The sequence below is a fragment of the Gymnoscopelus microlampas genome (genome assembly GCF_963454915.1).
Source record: "Gymnoscopelus microlampas genome assembly, chromosome: 10".
NCBI lineage: Eukaryota > Metazoa > Chordata > Actinopteri > Myctophiformes > Myctophidae > Gymnoscopelus > Gymnoscopelus microlampas.
Genome location: NC_139947.1, coordinates 33,359,022 through 33,379,615, shown reverse-complemented (window position 1 = coordinate 33,379,615; position 20,594 = coordinate 33,359,022). Strand labels below are relative to the sequence as shown.

General features: G+C 43.7%; 1 protein-coding gene across 4 annotated transcripts in view; it reads left to right on the top strand.

Moving 5' to 3' along the window:
- The window catches only part of rerea (arginine-glutamic acid dipeptide (RE) repeats a), a 174,532-nt gene that overhangs the window by 37,430 nt on the left and 116,508 nt on the right, over nt 1-20,594 (top strand). For 3 of the 4 annotated variants that reach the window (XM_084070210.1, XM_084070211.1, XM_084070208.1), the window contains exon 1: nt 12,049-12,595. The gene's annotated coding sequence lies outside the window, so the exon portion shown is untranslated. Of the gene's footprint in view, nt 1-4,411; nt 4,479-12,048; nt 12,596-20,594 lie in introns of those variants that run through there. The other variant, XM_084070209.1, reaches the window with a different exon arrangement.

Below are 20,594 nucleotides of genomic sequence, written 5' to 3'. Positions count from 1 at the left end.
TTCGGAGGTGGTAAAGAGGGGTTTTCGCTTGGCTAGGCACGGCAGCTTCCACCCTCCATTTCTCAAAGGTTAATGGAGCTGCCTCATAACGGGCACTAATCACCAGGTAATCGCTTTCCCTCTGCTTGATATGTGGCTAAGGTCAGCTGTGGTGACCAGCACAGCAGCCATTTTGGGTGAGGGGGGGAGTTGGGTTCCTGCTCAGCGCCTGAAGATGGTCGCCACACTGATTTAGTTGAGAAAGGCGTGTAGTGAGGCATAATGTTATGAGTCTTAGGCAACGGCAAAAACGGTGTTTGTCTTACTTCCCCCTGAGGTGTGTTTACCCCTGAGCGGTTAGCTAACATCCCAGTGCGTAATAGATTAGATTGAGTGACTAAGTGACTGGTTGTTTTTGTTCCCCTCTCCACTCCTCTCTCTATCAGCCTGTTTGGAACCCTGGCATGTAGCCCAGCACATTTGACACTCTCCTTTTACAGAATGGAAACAATTGTGTGTGTGTGTGTGTGTGATGCTCTGGATAAGTGTATGTAAAATGAGAGTGAACATGCTGCCTCCAGTTAAGTAAAGGTGGGTTTAATGAGTAAAAAAAAAAACCTTGGTGTTGCTCTAAAGAGCACATGATGGACATTCAGTGAGAAAGACGGAGGGATTGGGATTTTAGCACCGGATTCAAGTTTGTGGTGTCACACAGGACTGATTTGAGACCGAGAGAATTTGTGTGTGCACGCTTGTGTGAGGGCACGCGCACACGCATTGCATGACAGCACTGGGGTATGTAGCTAGAAGAAAAGGTCAGATTTTGTCATAATCGTGCCTCGAGCCCATTGTCTAGCCTCACACTGACGAGCAGTAGAGCTTATAACCTCTCTAGTTCCCAAATGAGCTAAATGTCTACTGCAAGTGGATTCATTTTGAATGCGTCTTCTCTTGTGCCTTTTTCTGTTCATCTGCAACCAATAGACTGGCAGATGTGAGCAGTTTATTATGTACTGTAGATACTGTAGGCCTGCGTGTACACTTGGCACCACCGTTTAAAAATAACCCAGACAGATAGACCAGTGTATGTGTGTGTGTGAGCGTGCATGCTTACGTGCGCTCGATGGTCGTGTCGCCTGTCGCTGTTGAAATCCTGCAGCTATTGAAAAGCTTGCAAAATCAATGTGGCTGTTCATACATGGATCTAATCCCCAGATTTACTAGCATTTAATCTGTGGTTATGGCAGGGCTCTGATGGCTCTAATGCCATCAAACAGATGTCCCTGCTTAGCCAGCCAGGTTGGACTGCACCTGGTGACACAGTGGAGACCCAGCTCTAGGTGGCCAACTGCACTTTTCATGCTTTTTTCCTCCTATCCTAGCCATCATTTTAAATGGTTATGGTGTAACACACAAAATCTGTGCTCAATCATGCACATGCAAACTCATGAATTATTATAGTCTTGGCTGGTTGTGGGTGGGATGGGATTCTGTGTTATTTCCACTGAAACACAAAACAAACTAAAATCCCCCAGCCGGTCTTCTTTATTGTACAGTGCCAAGCCTGGGCTGCGTGGACAGAAACACTTTGATTTCGTAAGATGTGCACGTGGTGTTGTTTTCACATTTCAAAACCCAATAATGAAACGTTTCTATTCAAAGTGTTGGCTGACTTCAGGAGGTGCATGGTAGCAGATGCAGCAGCCACTGTTTATATATAGGCTACTATCTATTGATTACTGTTTTCTCTCAAACCGCGATGATTCTGTGTCGGCCTTATTGTGCTGAGCATTCATAACCTTGTTGAATTAATAAACATCCCAGCTTAATAAGAGACTTTTTTTCTTTTTTTGTGGGACAAAATTGTGAGGATCTGTATGTACAGTAGGTGTTAGAATATATATTTTCCCTCTGCCAATCTCAAATTAGACTTTCTTATCTTTGTAATATTCAGAGCTACATAATGGGATAGTCGGCAAGGATAAAGGCCGTGTTTTTTTAAAGTCATACTGTGTGTAATTCATTTTAGTAGTTTTCTATGGCGACACCCCTTGTAGAATGCGACACGTGTTGTCAGAAACTGTATTTATTAATGCTGAAATACACAAATAAATACTTTTCTGGTACATTTCCGGTGCCGACGTCATTTTGACGCGAGTGTCAGGGGCAGAAACTCATGAATAGAAATGGTGTTTAATAGTGTTCAGAGAAGTTGTGAAAAACACATTTACTAGGGCGCTCGGGTGACGTAGTGATATAAAATATCTGCCTACCACCGTGGAGTCTAGGGGTTCAAATCCACCGCGGTGCATCCGGCTTCGTCCAGCGTCTATATATACGAACACAAATGGTTATATTAGTCACTACTCACTGCATGTACGTACTCCTACGGGCTGGGGGGCTGCACCTGTCAGCAGGGAGTGTTGGGCGGAAGGAGTAGGACGAAGGCTCTTCGTCCGTCCGGTAGGGGCTCCTCACTGGTAGGTGAGTCAGTAGGGTACAACAGCCATGACAACACACACAGAAATGTGTGTGGGGAGGATTAAATTGGCATTACGACTAAAATTGGGGAGAAAAAAGGGGTAAAAGCAACAAAACAAATGACACCTTTACTGTATGTGGACTGGTTATTGTGAAAAATGTACCAGTGAAAGATTATATAAAAAATAATTGAAAAGGTCACACGGTATGACTTTAAGCTACTTTGATGCCAAATCCATCAGGGTGGGAACAGTGCCTTTTTTATTTTGAAGCGAACTCAAACCCTATTTAATTAGTTGACCAGACTCCCCCAGGGCTCTATACTAGCACCCCCCCCCCCCCCCCCAAATTCACTGCACACTACTATATATCTTTCCCAAAAATAGCCGATCTACACGCTTGTAGATCAGCTTTTTTGCCGAATGTTCGCCCCCAGAATAAAGATGCTAGGATTCATGTGGTTAAAAAGCTGGACTTTCACCTACCGGTAAATGGTTGCTATGTTTATTGGCACTCATGGATATGAATGATGATGAATGAGAATGAATTGTTCACAAATTGAATGGTTTAGTTTATTTCAGTCCATTTTGTGTTAACATAGTTCAAATTTCATAGGTAATTAAATACAAAAGAAATATATATATAAAGAGAAGATAACAGCCATTTCTGACCGAAAAGGTATAGGCTGAAGCCATAGCTTATTATGCCTACCCTTTTACAAAACAAAGAAAAGATTAGACAAAATGGTAATTATTTTTTTCATTAACTGAAACACCTCTTTCACCTCATTCACTTTTATTGGCTTGAGTATGGCTGATTCAGTTGGAGAAACAAAAATTCCTTTGTAAACTATCACTATAAGAAATAGCATCCAAATGTTACCCAAACAATTACAATGGAGAGTGATTGAATTAAAATGTGTCCCCCTCAATCTACTGTAAATATGTAAGTATTTTCAGCATTTTTCTCTGTCATACTAATGACTGTAGTGAATACTGCAAAACTGCACCAAAGTTACAGTACCGAACCGAATGAATATTTATGCACCCAAAAATTGCGTGCCTGCAGGCACACAATGCAACCACATACACACACACACACACACACACACACACACACACACACACACACACACACACACACACACACACACACACACACACACTGTACTGTGACTGCAGTATGCAAAAATGCTTGTTTATGTTGTTTACAGTGTAGAAGATTCATAATGTACTTGTTGTGTTTTTGGGTGTTAAAGGCGGTAAATGCAAGGAATCTCTCACTATGTGAATGGCAAATGTAAATGTCAGTGTTATTGAACAGGTGCTGTGAGGCACAGTAGTGATATTTTTATTTCAAAGCTGTTGTTGAGCGAGGTGGTGAAGAGAAGGCTCATGGGATAATGGGGGTGGTGCTGGGGTGGCAGCATGTATGTCTGTGCGTGTGCGTGCATTCATGACGTTTTTTTAGAGTGCGTCTTTCTGTAGCTATCACACACACACACACACACACACACACACACACACACACACACACACACACACACACACACACACACACACACACACACACACACACACACACGTTTGGAGTGTTATAGTGGATTGAAAAGTGAATGGAGGCTTGGAATAAACCCCCACAATGTCCCCATAGAGCATGTCAACTGCACTATGAATGGCATTATAGTTTCTCTTTTCTTTTTTTGGTACAGGTTCAGCGGCTGTATTCACATTGTATTTTGAGGTGATGCCAAAGCAGCTCCTTTCTTCATTGCCTCCATTTCACCCATGCTTAGACCTCCGCTGTCAAGCTGTTATCACCTTATTTGTTCCATTTACACATCATTCATGTTTTTTTTTCTCTCCCCTGTCTGTGTGTGTGTGTGTGTCTGTGTGTGGATGTGTGTGCGTGTGTCTCCCTTTTTTTCCCTCCAATTTTTTCCCCCTTCCAGAGTATCGTTGTGTCAGTCCTTGTTGAGAGGCAGTGTGGCGGAGAGCTAGGAGGTGAATGCAGTCAAGGTTAGTCAACAATGCTGAAACGACAACAGTGGCTAATGCAGCCTTTCCTTTCTGCTCACCTGTATTACCTCGACCCTAACCCTGTCCTGCTCTGCCCATGCCTCCCCCCTCCTAACCTTCAGCATGCCGCCCTTTACTTGTCTCGCCTTTTATCCAGCTGTCTTGCGTACTTGCCCTCCCACTGGGGGGGGGGAGACGTCTCAAGCCTGTCACTGTTCACTCACCCTCTTCCCATGTGTTCTCCCATACTGAACCCACAGCCACCTCCCCACCACCGAAACCTACGAATTTGACTCGTTAATATACCTGTGTATGGGATGTAAGAAATACAATCTTCAATATCTGTCTTGTAGTATTGACCGTTTTGTTAGCATTGCTTTGTTTAAGCCAATACGCCTCCCTCCCAACACAGCTCACCGAATCCTGCACGGTGAACCACAAACCCCCACCCCACCCCCACCCTTCACATTTTAAATTCCGACCCATGGCTCTGTACATGTTTGTAATTCAACTGAAAGCGTGAGAAAATGTGATTACTGTTTTGCCATTTCCGTGCCTCTCTCCAGCCATTTACAAAGAGGTGCGTGTGTGTCAGAGAGGGGGAGAGAAAGAGAGAGAGTGTCCACGGCTGCCGCAGTGAAGCCAGTGCTGATACGGAGGGGGGCTGCAGTTCAAAGCCGGCTAGCAGGTTACTTAATTAGTTTGGTAATTGGCTTGCCGTGGCCTCCGCGCATCCCTGCCCTCCTGCTGCGGATGTGCACAGGAATAGATGAGCTATGGGTGTAGCTCTCATCTCTCCATCCGTCCCTCGCTCCATCCATCCATCCATCCTTTCCTCCTCCTGCCATGATGTAACTTATTGAGCTAGTGCTGTACCACGCCTCCTCAATCCATTCACCACTGCGACCACAAAGACAGTCATTTAGCTGCACGATACGCTTCCACTCCGCTCAGTATCAACTATCAAAAGGTGTTTCAGTATCTCCCACGCACTGCTCTCTCTCTCTGTCGCTCACTCAATTCTTCTCTCCATATCTCCATTTCCCTGCTCTGACACACACACACACACACACACACACACACACACACACACACACACACACACACACACACACACACACACACACACACACACACACACACACACACACACACACACACACACACACACACACACACACACACACTCAATCACTCCCCAACCATGTGCACATATCTATTATTAGATAGATGTGTTATGCATTAGGCAGAATACATGCATCCAAACAAGCTATTTGTGGATTTTCCCATCTGCCACCTCTTGAGTAGAAATTCTCCATGCATCCACAACAACGCAATGGCAGAGACGGCATACTGCCTTACTGCCTCCTGATTCATGAATCTTGACAATAAAGCACATAAAGCAGTAGTCTCCTGAGCTATTAAACTAATCATAGATGACAACAACCATATTATTACCACATCGTAATACATTATCTCTTGGTTGGAGACAGGGTTGACATTAAAGGGATAGCTGACTCGTGTCTTTGTTTTTTGTAATGTATGCAAAGGGGGACTTAAGTCACTGTCATGTATGGTATAATTCTGTTAAACTCTAAAGATACGGTGATAATAGTTTTTGAACTAAAATATCAAGTAAAAAATAACCTACGTGGTGCATAAGAGACAGCCTTGGGTGCTTTGATGCTGCATTATTTATTGCTTTGTTTATTTATACCAAGCCACTTGTTGTAATATCTATCCGGATCTGCACTACCCAGGCTAAGCTAATACAGCCTGGCTAATGATATATCTAGCCACCTTCCTATCTATTCCCATTAATTTCCGGTTTGTATCTTCAAAAGTCCATAAATAAATCGTTAAATGCTTTCTAGTAAACGTCAGATATCTTTAGATGCAAGGCTGCTGCCAAGCTTTTTATCTACTCCCTCAGCGCAGCAGTTGATTCTGAAAGCTGCTGGGGTTGGAAGGCCAAAGCACAGTTAAGTGGCTCCTCTTGACCTCGACACTGATCTCCAAACTGTCAGATTCTGATTCCACCACTGAAGATTTTGTTGATTCGCTTAAATTGGTCTTATCTAATGGCACAGTTTGAACACCATGTCTCTTTGAGGAGTGTGTCCCTCTCTCACTGCTGCAAATTCAAGTTTAACTTACTCTGTTTGATTATTCCTGCTGGCTGGGAACAGAATTGAAAAAAACAAAAAAACAACAGAATGTGAATCCAGGATGAAACACTCTGCAGACATTCGCTAGTTCAAATAGTTTCTGCATCTTGTTGCTCAGACCTCCGCTCCGAGAGATGTGCTTATCCCAGTTATCACCATCTATCTGTAAACTAGATGGCTGAATCATTAGCTTACACTCTGAGAGCAGTCAAACGTGACCAGAGGAGAATAATTGATTCCTGAAGACGTATTGGGGTGGAGATGGAAGAGAAAACCCCCTCCAACATAGAGCTATTGAGCACATTTTCTCTGTATCTTATGTCTTAATTCACTTGGTGTAAATGAAGTCAAAAGGGTGGTTAATACACATACTCATGCAGCGCCAGGTCTTAATTTTGCACAGCAACAGTGTTTGACTGTCATTGCGCCCTATGTCCATGGGGTGGCAGTCTATGGAGGTGAGGCAACCATGTGCTCTTTGTGAAATAGAGCAGACACTGGCTATCTGAGTAGATTAGCATGGGGACGGTAACCGCACAGGAATCACACACCCCAACTGACACTCTTTCTCTCTCCGTCTCTCTCCCCCCTTTCCTGCCTCCATGCTCATGAAACCCATCGACAAAGCATGGACAGTTTCTCTTATGACGACCAATCGCTTTTAAATGTGTATACCATACACTCTCACTCTGCTGGAATGGGATTTTTCTAATTGGATCCAGAGCGTTGTGTCAAACACATGCCATGTTTATTTTTGTTTCCCTGTCTTTGTTCACAAAAGGATCTGGCTGAAATGTAAACTTCCTCCTTTTTGCATCAGAGTGCTCTCTCTCTTCTCGCTCTCTCTCCCTCTCTCTGGCCCTCTTGGAAAGCGTACGGTCCCATTTCCTCAGAGTGTGTTCACTACGTAGCAGTCTGAACTGCTCTTTTATTCAGATGAATGTGTGCCTGTTTTGCCCAGAGACTCAGACAGACATGGGACAGTCCATGTGAGTGCTTCAAGAATGTCTGTGGAAAATCGGGGCTCAGTGAAATAGCACCTGCGGTGCTCGATGTACGTGTGTTCCATCGGCCACGTATCTACGTGTTTGCAATTGCAACCATGCACCACTTGTTTATTCATTTAGAGTATGCACCTATCGTTCTTCTTATGCTGTGTGCAATTTGTCCAGTCTGTTTGTTCACATCAATAAACTGTGTATCCTTAAGCGGGTATAACCTGCTATGACTCCAGCAGTATGGAACTACATCAAAAGCAGTGTTTACGGTTGCTCATGTACATCAAAGTTTGCAACTGAGCAATAAAGTTCTTGTGTTCCTCTGTTCCAGAAAGAAAACATTTGATCAGTTTGATTACCAGGTGGCTGCTACCTCCATCTGGAATGCTGTTTGCTTGTGTTCGTTTTCTTTATATGCAATAGTTTTACCAAACGGCTGCTGCAAACAAGTTTCACTCTCCTGAGTTTGTGTAGCTTGGCAAAGAGAATAAACATATGTAGCCTACAAGTGTCTGGGTTTTGAGAGCGTTGCGAGGCTGCCAAATGTGACTGTGAATAGCTGTGTAAACAAGATGGCTATGTGAAGCAGGGCTTTTTACTGATTGCCTAAAGTAAAATACCATTCCTTGGCTTCCTTCACATTTTAACAACTGTGTTAATGATAGCAAATAAAGCTTTGCTAGGTAGCACCCTAATTAGTAGCTCCTGAATAGGCTTGTTTCTTCCTTTGTCTGACTGGAGTTTCTCCAAAGGGTGTCCTGATCCCCAGTTAGGCTCTTGTCACCTTGACAAGGTTGTGGTTGTTTGCTTGCATACAGAAGGGTGTATAAACCCTGTTATGTGTGTTTTCCTCTTTGTATTGATATAGTGTGACTTCATCATACTTCAGCTAAAATGGTGGTCACTGCTAATGTGAAACTTCATATCCACAAGCATGCAGTTAGCCATATTTAGTGGAGTAATTTCCCTGAATGACTTTGTTGGGAGATAGAAGAGGGTAGTTTCATTGCTTCCCTCTTTTTTTTTCTCAACAGCCTTTAGGCCAAGTCTGTGTTTTAATTAGTTGTGTAAGGCCTTATTGTCCCGTTGGATTCTCTCTACTTGTAAAGTACTCTCCTAAGATACCATGAAGGCTAAAAAGGCAGTGAGTGATTTGAAGTCAGTCTTTTTCCTGCCTGCCAAGATTGAAGGGGGTGGGGGGCTATCAGCACATGCCGTCTGTCTGAGGAACAGTAAATTCGAGCAGCAGTCTTTGTTCTTTATGGGTGTAGGACCCATGGCAAAGAGAGAGTGAGAGTCATTGTTTTAAAACCCCATCGCTTATATCCGGAAAGCACTGGTCTTTGTTCTCTTTGAGATGTTATGTTTCAAATATCAGAAGAAGCTGCTGTTCCTATAGATTACCCTTGCCTAAGAATATTAAAAATAGAAGACACATTTAAATGGTCTACAAGTTAAGTGTAACACATGCGTTGGTGTTCTTCCGATAAGGTCTAGCCAGAGGGGAAGTTAACGTGTTACACTGTTGAAATTTAGTCATGTTGGAGGAAAGTTGAGCTTCTGAAGCACCCCCTCCCAAAACACACACACACGCGCGCACACGCATGCACGCATGTATACACACCCCTCTCCTCTTGCTTTACAAGACTTTTCTTCTCTCAATTTCGTTTTCCTTCAACTTGTCTGCTCATCCCTGGTGAAATGTATTAAATGAAGTTACTAGATATGAGTGCTTAAGAGGCCAGGGCCTCTGAGTCTTGCCAAGTCTCTCAGAAGCTTGGCTCACTCATCCATGTCACCTTTTTCTGTTGTTTCAGCTACTGGCTGACTTATTTGTATTACCGAGCACCCCCCCCCCCCCCCCTCTCTCTCTCTCTGCTTCTCTCTGCTTGCTGCCTCTGAGCAGCTTGTTTTTCTCCAGTGTGGCTAATCAGGCTAAAGCAAACAGTGTGTGTCAGCCCCTGCTTTTGTTAAGTATTCATATTTAATGAGCCTAAGTGACTACAGCATCCTACAAACCTAAATGTAACAGTTGAACATGAGGCTGGACAATCATCTTTGGATTCATAGCTGTCATATTGCAAGCTTGTTTTTTGGCCACACTTGTTAATTATCTGAGATGAGAGAGAAAGAGGGATTTTTGTAAGTGATAGCTGCTGCTGATTTATTTCCCCATTTCCTTGAGTCACTTTCTATTAATGTTAGTGCCTACAAGGAGGTTTCCCCCCTTTTTAATACCTTTAGGAAATAGAACTAAAGGTGTCATTTTTCTCCCCAGAGCAAAGTATGGTTCTGTTACATTTCATTTCCTCGGGAGTTCAGAGAGAGGGGGAGAAAGGGGGGGAGTAACCAGTTTTTGTTCTGCTGGGATTGAAGGCACTGTAGCTATGGAAGGGGTGCTTGGGGAAAAGGTATTGTGATGGGACGTTTGAATGCTGAGCAGAATTGAATAGACACAGTCAGCTTCCCAGATACATGCTTAGGCCTGTAGAATGTGGAGTGCTTTGCTTGTAACTGCACCGGTTGTCTCCTTTCATTATCGGTTAATGGTGCCCAACTTGACAGAGCCATGTGATAAACAGAGGAGCTGTGAAATCCTGGAGGTGGAGTTCTCGTCTGCCTGATAATGGGATCTCATCTGCCGAGGAGGGGAGCCTGCCCTGGCAGCCAATCCAGCTTTACTCTGTTCTACCTAAAGTGAGGATTCACTGCACCCTTCAGTGCAGTCTTGGCCCAAGCTTAAGTCCCACAGTACCTACTGGAGTGGCTGGCTTTTGACTAGCTTCCTGCGTGTCTTGTGTTTTTCCCCCCCTCCCCTCTTTTTAATGTGTGAATGCTCTCCTGAATGGAACGGTGGACGTTGTTGAATAGCGGAGGGGATGAAAGGGTGGTGTTGTTTTTTTGGTTCTTCTGTTACTATTAGACATCGAATGTACGGTACGTCCACAATGTGTGTGACAAATTGATCTTAATCAGGGGAGTTGCAGTGTGTATTTTTCTGCCGACCGCATCAATCATTGATCTATTTTACGCCTGTGAGAGAAGAAGAGAGAGAGGGGGGGGGCAGATGTGTGTAAATATCATAAACCTTGACACTGTGTAACGCATACAAACTCTGATAAGGGAGGAGCTGTGACTGGTGTGGTGTTAGGTTACTGTGTGGAGTAGTTGGACTCCTCAGGGCAGTTGCCTCAGTAGCTAGAAGTGGTTTGCCAGCACTTGTGTCACAGGGGGACAACCCCCCCCCCCCCATGCCATTGAAAGGAGATGGCCAACATGGTTTGTAGCACAATGAAGGACCCCCACATAACCACCCTCAACTCAATTTCTATTGATCCTCTCTGCCTGTCTCCTTTGCCCATGGTTGGCTTTAGTGCCAAAGAGCCCAATGTGCTGGCTATTTGCTTTGGTTAATTGGATTTTGACAGGGATCCAATATCATGTTTTAGACAATGAAAATGTGTCAAGCTACTTGCTTAGCAGAATGAAAATTGTTCTATTAATTTATAACTTAATGCAGCCTGTCTTTGTTTTCCAGCTCCTCGTATATGCGCGGGGGAGATTTGTCAGATTTTCCATTAAGTCTGAGAGGATTTAGATGAAGAGGAATGGAGCTGTATCTTTACAATCAAAAATTACAAAGCGCTGAGTACTCAGACATTGAACACAGGGATCACATTTGATGATGATGTGTAGGCTAACGTAACCATTAAATCCACCCAAATGAACTTGCCAAATATTGCTAATGGACTATTCTGATTATTTCCCCTGCTTGTTCCTGCCATTTTAATGGGCGGGGTGACTAATTAATTCATTATCTAAAAATGCAAATGAGCTCGACAAGCCTGAGCAGCATTCAATTGCTACCTCTTAGTGTAGCGTTATTTTTCTGAAGATAGTGTTTTGTATTGGAATCATAGGCCAATTATTACCAAAATATGATTTTCTGTTAACACAATTAACATTATGCATTACACTAATATTGCTAAATGTGGATAGTACTGTATTCAGCTATTTTGCTATAAATGCTACTATTGCCTTGACATTATCTCTGTGGTGTTTGTCATTCACATTTATAGAAATGTATATAGTAGCTAGATGAGTCTTCCTGGTGCAGTAGTTACTAACACCTCATTCCTCCCTCGTGAGTTTTCCATCAATCAGGAGCCCACTGCCTGCTCCCTTTGTCCCGACGATAATTTGAATCCAGTCCATGTTTTTGTTTCGCTCGGTTTTTTTTGTGTGGTGTTGGTGGTGGGGGGGGGGGGGTAATTCTCCTTCACTAGTGTCTGGATAAAGAAAGAGTAGGTCAGCCATGTGGATGCGTCTGTTGAACAGCTGAAGGGGGGGTTACAACATAGACGCAGGGAGTGATCGGCTGAACGTGGAGTGTGTGCATATGAGAGAGAGGAGAGAGAGAGGGGGAGAACGCGTGTGTGAGAGTGTGTGTATGTGTGTGTGTATGGGGTGTGTGTGTGTGAGTGAGTGTGTGTGTGTGGAAAAAGGAAGCGGAGCCTGTAAACGGCGAACTCACTGATTTCCTATGCTTCCAACTAGAGCGCTTGTGTGTATGTGTACTTTTTAAATGTGGACACTATCGGGGAGCAACAACAACACTGCGAAATGGAATAGCAGCAGCCCGTGTGTTCTCGGGGGGAAGATCAGCGCCTCGGTGATTTGTACGTGAATACATTAGTAAAGTGAAACCGTGTCTTTTGTTGAGGCAAGTGCTTCTTGTCTTTCTCCCTCTGTACGAGCAGCAGCGGCTCTTTATAAAGGATAAAAGTGACTGTGTGTTTGTTCCATATCGTCCATTCACTCACTCACCCCGGGTTTCTTGGATTTTGGCCCGGGACTATAAAAGTTCGGTGGGTCATTCTGGGGCAACAAGGATTGTTTTGAAGTTTTGCAGCGGATCTCTTTGGATCTCTTGAAAACACCAGACTGGCGGGTGAGTAGTTGAATACAAAAAAAAAAAAGATTGGGAGGAGGGAGGGGGGAGCGGTGTGTGTGTGTGTGTGTGGGATAAAGAGATGGAATGTTATGTCGGCTATGGAGATGATCAGTGGTGGAAAAAGTACTCGCATGTTTTTTTTTTACTTAAGTAAAAGTATCAATACTGCAATGTAGAACTGTACTCGAGTAAAAGTGCAAAAGTATTGGTATCAAAATCTACTTAAAGTACCAAAAGTAGAAAGTACTGATTATGCAGACTGTCCCATTTCACAAGTTTTCAAATGTATAAAAAATGTTCTGAAAATAGCAGATCTACAAGCTCACATGTGAGCTTGTAGATAGGCTATTTTCAAATGACCGAAATGTATAAAGGGCTGAAGTGGTTAATGTATGTTTTGTAATTGTAATCCAAATCTACAAAGTAACTAGTAACTCAAGTTTTCAATTGTAATGGAGTAAAAGTACAACATTTGCCTCTGAGATGTAGTGGAGTAGCTGTAGAAGTAAAAGTACTGAACATTGGAAATACTGCTGTAAAGTAGAAATACCTCAAAATTGTACTTGAGTAAATGTACTTAGTTACTTTACACCACTGGAGATGATTATAGAACAAGTTACCGTTTTACAGTTTAAGCGAAACGCGTGATCATTTAGATAAAACTCAGATACGCGTGTGACCTCAAGTCAAGTGACATATTATTTTTGGAGTGCTGCTCCAGCGAGCTGAAAGTTGAATGCATTGTTGTAAAACTCAGTGGTGGAAAAAGTGCTCACATTTTTTACTTAAGTAAAAGTATCAATACTGCAATGTAGAAATACTCTTAGTAAGTAAAAGTCCGGTAATCAAAATTTACTTGAGTAAAAGTACAAAAGTATTGGTATCAAAATGTACTTAAAGTACCAAAAGTAAGAAAGTACTCATTATGCAGTATGTCCCATTTCACAAGTTTTCAACTGTAGGAATTGTATATTAAAAAAAATCTAATTAGCACACATTGTGACCTTGTAGATATGCTATTTTCAAATGGCTGAAGTGGGTAATGTATATTTTGTAAAAATAATCAAAATCTACAAAGTAACTAAAGTTGTCAAATAATTGTAGTGGAGTAAAAGTATTTTTTATATATTTGCCTCTGATGTGGAGTAGAAGTAAACAAAACTGAACATTGGAAATACGCCAGTAAAGTCAAAATACCTGTACTTAAGTACAGTACTTGAGTAAATGTACTTAGTTACTTTCCACCACTGGCTGTCTCTCTGTCTGTGCAGTGTGTCTAGCACAGACCTTCATGACCTAGCAAGTCTCCTAAGAATGTTTTCAATGACTAATTGTTTAGCTAACGTGAGAAGAATAATGAACTAGACGAAGATGGGGTTTAAACGCCACATTTGTCGCATTGCAAACCACTATCACTGTAGTTTCTTACACTGTTACAACAGTGTGTGTGTGTGTGTGTGTGTGTGTGTGTGCGCGCGTGCGAGCGCAAATATGTTGTCAGCCTTGAGGAAAAGTGTTTCAGACAGGAGAAGAAAAAATTGAGAAGGCTCTTGATGAGTTAGTCACGCTTACATTTGGGGGGGAATTCCCCAAGTTTCACATAAAGGATAGGCTGTTGGTTTTATAGCCTAGCTTGTGTCATAAAGTGGTATTAAAAAGTTGTGTGTGTGGGGGGTAGGGGGGGGGGGTTGGTGTCTGCAAGGGATACTCAGTCACTGTACTAGTTGCAAACTGTTGAAGGACCACCACCAAATTAACTTGACTTCCCTCTTCTGCACCCCAGAGGCTATGAACTCTGGCCTGAGCACATGCAGCCATCACTGTGGGGGGAATGGTGTGTGTGCCTGCCTGTTGTTAAAAAAGAGCAAGGGTTGGGGGCGGGGCCAGTTTGGGATTTGAAAGCAGACTACAGTTATTTGTCTCGCAGGCGGCTTATCTAATGTTTTCCGGTTATAGTGGAATGGGGGGGGGGGGGTATTTGTTTACTGAAAATTGCTGTAAAATTGGACATTGTAAATGTTCACGTGACGGTGACCACGGCCTGTTGTTGAATCTCCGCGGCACTTGGGACATTCGTCACATACATACATACAGTACATACATACAGTATACGTAATCACACTCAAAGATTGATGTATTCCTGAAATTAGATTTTTTTTTAAAGGGGGGGGGGGGGGCGGTGTAAGTGATTACCCTCATCTGTCAAATAAAAACTACTTCTTGCCAAATCCTCCTCCTCACACAGTTCGCCTCTACTTTAATTCTCAATGAGCTATTACACGGATTCAGATGTTGCTCTGCTAATTGTCAGCAGCTAATCTTCACCATGCCTAGCTTCCTTTGGCATATTTTCTGTCCCCTGCTAACTGAGAAGTGACCTCTAGCTTAATGATTCAGATGTGATTAATCCACTTGAGTGGGACGACACTGCCTCGGCTAATGCATGGCACAAGGACTCCCGATAATGGATGAGGGGGGTGGTTAAAAAGGACATTTCAGGCCCCCAGAATCACATGAAAGGGGCCTGGTTATGTGTACACTCATTTGATTTAGTTAAATAGCATGCGCCAGGCAACGCAAATGTTAATTGTTGTTTTTAATGTCTGCAGTGGTAGTGGCCATGGCAGCCCCTTTGTTTGCACTGTCATTGAGTTCAAAGGTACCCAGAACGAATGACTACCAGATTAGCACTTTTTTGAACGGCAAAATGGAAGGCTTTTCATTGGGATTCTCTTATCTGATGAGGAGTGATACAGTCTCATTGCATTCATGCGTTGCTTCTTATCTTTTGATTTAGTTATCATTAACAAATGGAGTGTAAAAAGGGAGGAGAACCCCCAGATGCCTTCTTTAGTTTTTATACATTGCTGACTGGTTAGAAGGGGGGGGGGGGGGTTGTAGCACTCTAATCATGAGGCATTGAGGCTTTTGATGGTTGACATGCAGGTTAGTGGAAACTGTGACCTAGCCACTTGCTACATACAGGACAGTACACACACACACACACACGCGCACACACACACACACACACACACACACACACACACACACACACACACACACACACACACACACACACACACACACACACACACACACACACACACACACACACACACACACACACACACACACACACACACACACACACACATTCTGTTTTAAGCAGGCTACACATTAATGAATGAAGTCGAGAGGTCAGTCGGTTGAAAGGTGTGAAAAAGATGGCTTATTTTATTTTTAGCATGCACATGTTCATGTGTTCAACACATGCTTAAATCATTGCAGAAATCATAGCAATAAAGGTGACCACTGCACAGCAGGGGGCTTACAGCACATAGGCACATGGGTATACTTTTACTAAACTGTATTTAGACTATTTTGGTTGATCGTATCTTTCTTATTTAATGTTAAAACGATAAACAGTACATGCCTGCAGCCAGTGGCAGTGCTATTCTAAATGGATTACGTTTTTTTGTGTTATCCTTTTAGAATTGCTTGCGTAATTGTGCTTGCTGTAGTTTGCAAACTGTTAATAAAGTATTTAATCAATCAATCAGTCAAACCGAGTAACAGATAAAAGCAGGAGAAAGTGCTTATAAATGGTAAATGGTGAATTTATATAGCGCTTTTATCCAAAGCACTTTACTTTTTGTGCATTACACCCATCACTCACACATTCACCCATTCATTCACACATTCATACACTGATGGCGGAGGAAAACATGCAAGACACCAACCTGCTCATCGGGAGAAATTAGGGGTTTAGCGTCTTGCTCAAGGACACTTCGACACTAACTCTGAGGGAGCCCCCCAGCCCGGGATCGAACCTTGCGGTTTCCAGTTCACTCTACCCGGCCACTCTACCCCTGAGCCGCTGCCGCCCCTAGATATTGCCGCCCCTTATGATATTGGAAGGTCAAATATCAGCTTATACACTTAGTATTGATTTATATTTGCGTTCAGAGAAAATCTGACAGATTATTGTACACTTTCTTTCCATCTTTTGGTGTTTAAATGAGAGCTACAGACACACACACACTTATTGAGCAAACATTCAGCGCTATGCAGTGACATACCATACAGTCTACTCTATGGCAGTGGTTCTCAAACTTTTTCATGTCAAGGACCCCCAAAATGATATGTATTTCATCATTCATTTTGTTCTAGGGACCCCCAGAAGCAAAGATTTGAGTTACAAATGTTCGCTTTAAATCTTCAAAAAAATAGCAGATCTACAAGCTCTGAGCTTGTAGATCTTTGAATAGCCAAGATTTTTGAATAGCCAAGGTATAAAAGGTTACAATTATGAGGACCCCCTGGAACCCCCCAAGGGCCCCTGGGGGTCCCCGGACCCCACTTCGAGAACAAATGCTCTATGGGATAAGCAGACAAAACTAAGCTACCTCTGCTTGCAAGGCTAAACAGCCAACCAGAGAACTCTGCCACTGTCTCTGCTATCGACGGTCGAAAATGGCGAGTGACGCCTCACTACAACTGACGACCCATCACGACCGTGTACACACACTTCGGCCACAGATGCTTTCCAACCCTTACCAACGCTGACGTCGGTTTGGTGTGTTGAGTCCTCTAGGGCACTACTAGATCTCAAACCTTTTCGTGCCAAGGACCCCAAAATTGTATTTGTATTTGGCTGCGGTGATGTGCCAGCGTATAATAAATGGATAAAGTGGTTAAAACGACTGTGACGTTACTTAAACTACTTTCCATGGAACCCCCCGATGACCCCTGGGGGTCCCCGGACCCCATTATGCCACTGCTTTAGGGTGATGATGTAGCCTGGAGAGGGTAACCACACTGATCTATACACGAATCCACGGAGCGCTGCCCTGTAGGTGGCGCCGCCATTGCTGCGGTGTCAGACTCGATCAGCTGCTGCTGCGCGGTGTCAGTCAGCTGCAGTCACTGACTGCTCACGTTACTCTTTTACCTGGTTTTTACTAACTTTACAAAGATGTACAGAAAATCGGGATGAACCTGTGTAGTTTATGGCTGCTCCAACAGCCAAGCAGGTAAAGAGTAACGTGAACAGACAGACAGAACCGCAGCAGCAGCTGACTGAGTTTGACACCGCAGCAATGGCGGCGCCACCTACAGGGCAGTGCTCTGTGGATTCGTGTATAGCACAGATTAACTATTGGATGGTGGTGATCAGTGTAATAATAGTGGTTAGGCTTACATGTTTTTTGTTTTGCACTGAAGCTCTGAATCTCATCTCTGTGGAAAGAAAACATTTAGAATTGGGAGATATCACCCCCAGAGGTAGGGCATGATCCATTTAGTTTTCACTGCTGTGGATTGAGTTGGTAGCGGAAGTGGTCAATCCTCTTTAATGGAGTTGTGCATAAGAGGAGCTGGAGTTGAGCTGCAGTGAGGGATTTGTAAGAGAGGGCATTGAGCACTTGAGCGTTTTGCTATGTAACCGTGCTGGCAGATGGGGGGGAAAAAAAGATGGAAACCTAAATCTTAATTATGTATCCTTCCCCATTATCCTTGTCCCTATCGTGGCACATCATCTTCATTTACAGTAGGCTGTGCCCTATGTTTGTGGGAAAGGAAATCCGATGTGTAATTTGATCTGGCTCATGAGTACGCTGTCTGTGTTGTCGATTCATGTAAAATCCTGGGAAGCAAGCAATAGTAGCTGTGTGTGAGTCACCTCCCATCACAAACAAGTCTCACCACTAAGCGGGTTCAGAATGATAGCAAGCGTACACACACACACACACACACACACACACACACACACACACACACACACACACACACACACACACACACACACACACACCGAGGCATGTATAAGTCTCACCTCAGAGGAATCTGTGGGGCGAATGCTGGATCAAAGAGACTGCTTCTCTCCTGACAGAGGGAGAAGCTTCATAGATGGTGGGGTTGTAACTGCTGTCTCGTTGCAGCTGAATGTTTGACAGGGCACTGGAAAAATGTTATTTAATCTACTCGCATGATGGCCCTCGGTGGAATTGCAACATGTTGTTGTGGCCCCCTTTCCCCCCCACTCTCTTCTCTATGTTGGTGTGATGGTGGATCCTGGCTAACAGAGAAAATACATTCAGAGGTTATCTTTTTGTGTGTGTTCCCCCCCCTGTATTTTAACGGAATGATGTAATTCATAGAGATTCAGAGAAAGGCAGTTTGTAGTTAATGTCACGTTGGCGGCCTCCCATTTTGTTTCTAGTCACTAAGCCTGACAGGGGATTATATGTCCCTTCATCATTTTGGTAAAGAGTATTACAATGTAATAATGAAGAAGTCTTTGCATTATTAATAAGCAATATGAGTGACAACGGATGGAGTTTGTTTGACCTATGGCAGAAAGACCTTTCACGAGACTCTTCAGTCGTTGATCCACCACATCAACTTGGGCACACCATTCAGGGTAGATGAATTTTAAACACCAGGCTTTTTGACCAGCTCAATGCACGGTTCTCACCCCCCTCAAAGGTACAGCTCACATTCAGCCACCCATCTCTCACCCCCACAATACAGAAATCTGAGAGCAGTCTGGTCATAAAGGCAGGCGGAAAATCAATGAGAAGTCATGGCTTCCATGGCATTGTTGGAGCAATTTTCATCCCCCCCTATCCTGAGCCAGACTCTGGGGTTTGAGGACCGACGTTAAATCTGTCAGTTATTTTTTCACTATAAAGTTGATTCTTTAGGATGGTTTTCCATTTCTAAATGGAGGACCTGGGATGGCTTGTCACATTGTCAGTAATTAACTGTGTGCCTAGTAGACGGTCTTGCTCAGTGATTCATTTAGATTTTGTAGGTATTCTAAAATGACACAGTGGTAGTGCAGCTAAGGAGTGTGTGTGTGTGTGTGTGTGTGTGTGTGTGTGTGTGTGTGTGTGTGTGTGTGTGTGTGTGTGTGTGTGTGTGTGTGTGTGTGTGTGTGTGTGTGTGTGTGTGTGTGTGTGTGTGTGTGTGTGTGTGTGTGTGTGTGTGTGTGTGTGTGTGTGTGTGTGTGTGTGTGTGTGTGTGCGCGCGCGCGTGCGCCGGGGGTGGGGGGTTATGGAGTGAAGAGGTGCTTTGATTTGTCATAGAAAATTCCATCCAATACTAACTTGCATATACAAACTACTCCTTATATTTAATTAACATAAACCTCAAGAGCCAACGAATAGTGGGAAATTGGGATAATTGAAAATAAGCCTATCTGTCCCCCGCCCTTCTCTCTCTCTCTCTCTGTCTGTACACCCTGGCAGCTGAGCCCGTCGGAGGGCACTTTCACACATGTTAAGTGGGGAGGGGGGGGGGGACATCTGGCCTTGTTAATTCAGTGCATGGTCATAAAGTGGGATGGCGGTCCCCACAGGCCCCCCTGCTTTGCCGGCTCAGAGCTCTGTCAGATGGAGCCTGGATGTCCTCAACGCCTCCATGTCCTCACTGTTTGACTGCCCCTCTGACACCGTTGTTTTACACTGGTGGGGAGAGAGCTCAGGCGAGTGCACCTCCACAATCCCACTATGAAATTTAAACATCACTGATCTTTATCCCAGAAGTGCAAGGGAGATACAGTGACAGTACATAAACGGTGAAATATGCGCTGAAGGGGCGTGCCAGAAAATGTGATGGCGTGCATCGTAAGCGCTGTAATGTACAGCTTTATTGACCAGCCTTCATTTTCATTTCCTTATTACAACAAAGCCGGCACGGGCAAGCACTGTGGTGTTTTAGTATCCAACCACACCCAAATACATCCTTTGTGTTTTTTCCACCAAATCATTTATTTAGTTAGCAATGCTGGATATCAGTTGTCTGCGTCCATTTAGTGTGGACTGGATGATGAGTAGGCTGTCAGGCTCTACATTCCAGAGTCCACCGATTGTTCCTGCATCATCAGGAATGGAAACAAATAATCAAGTGACAGCAGCGGGGAAGCATGCATGCTGCGCTGTCATATCCTATTTTAGCGAGTAAACATTTAATGTGCATAAATGTATCACAGCTT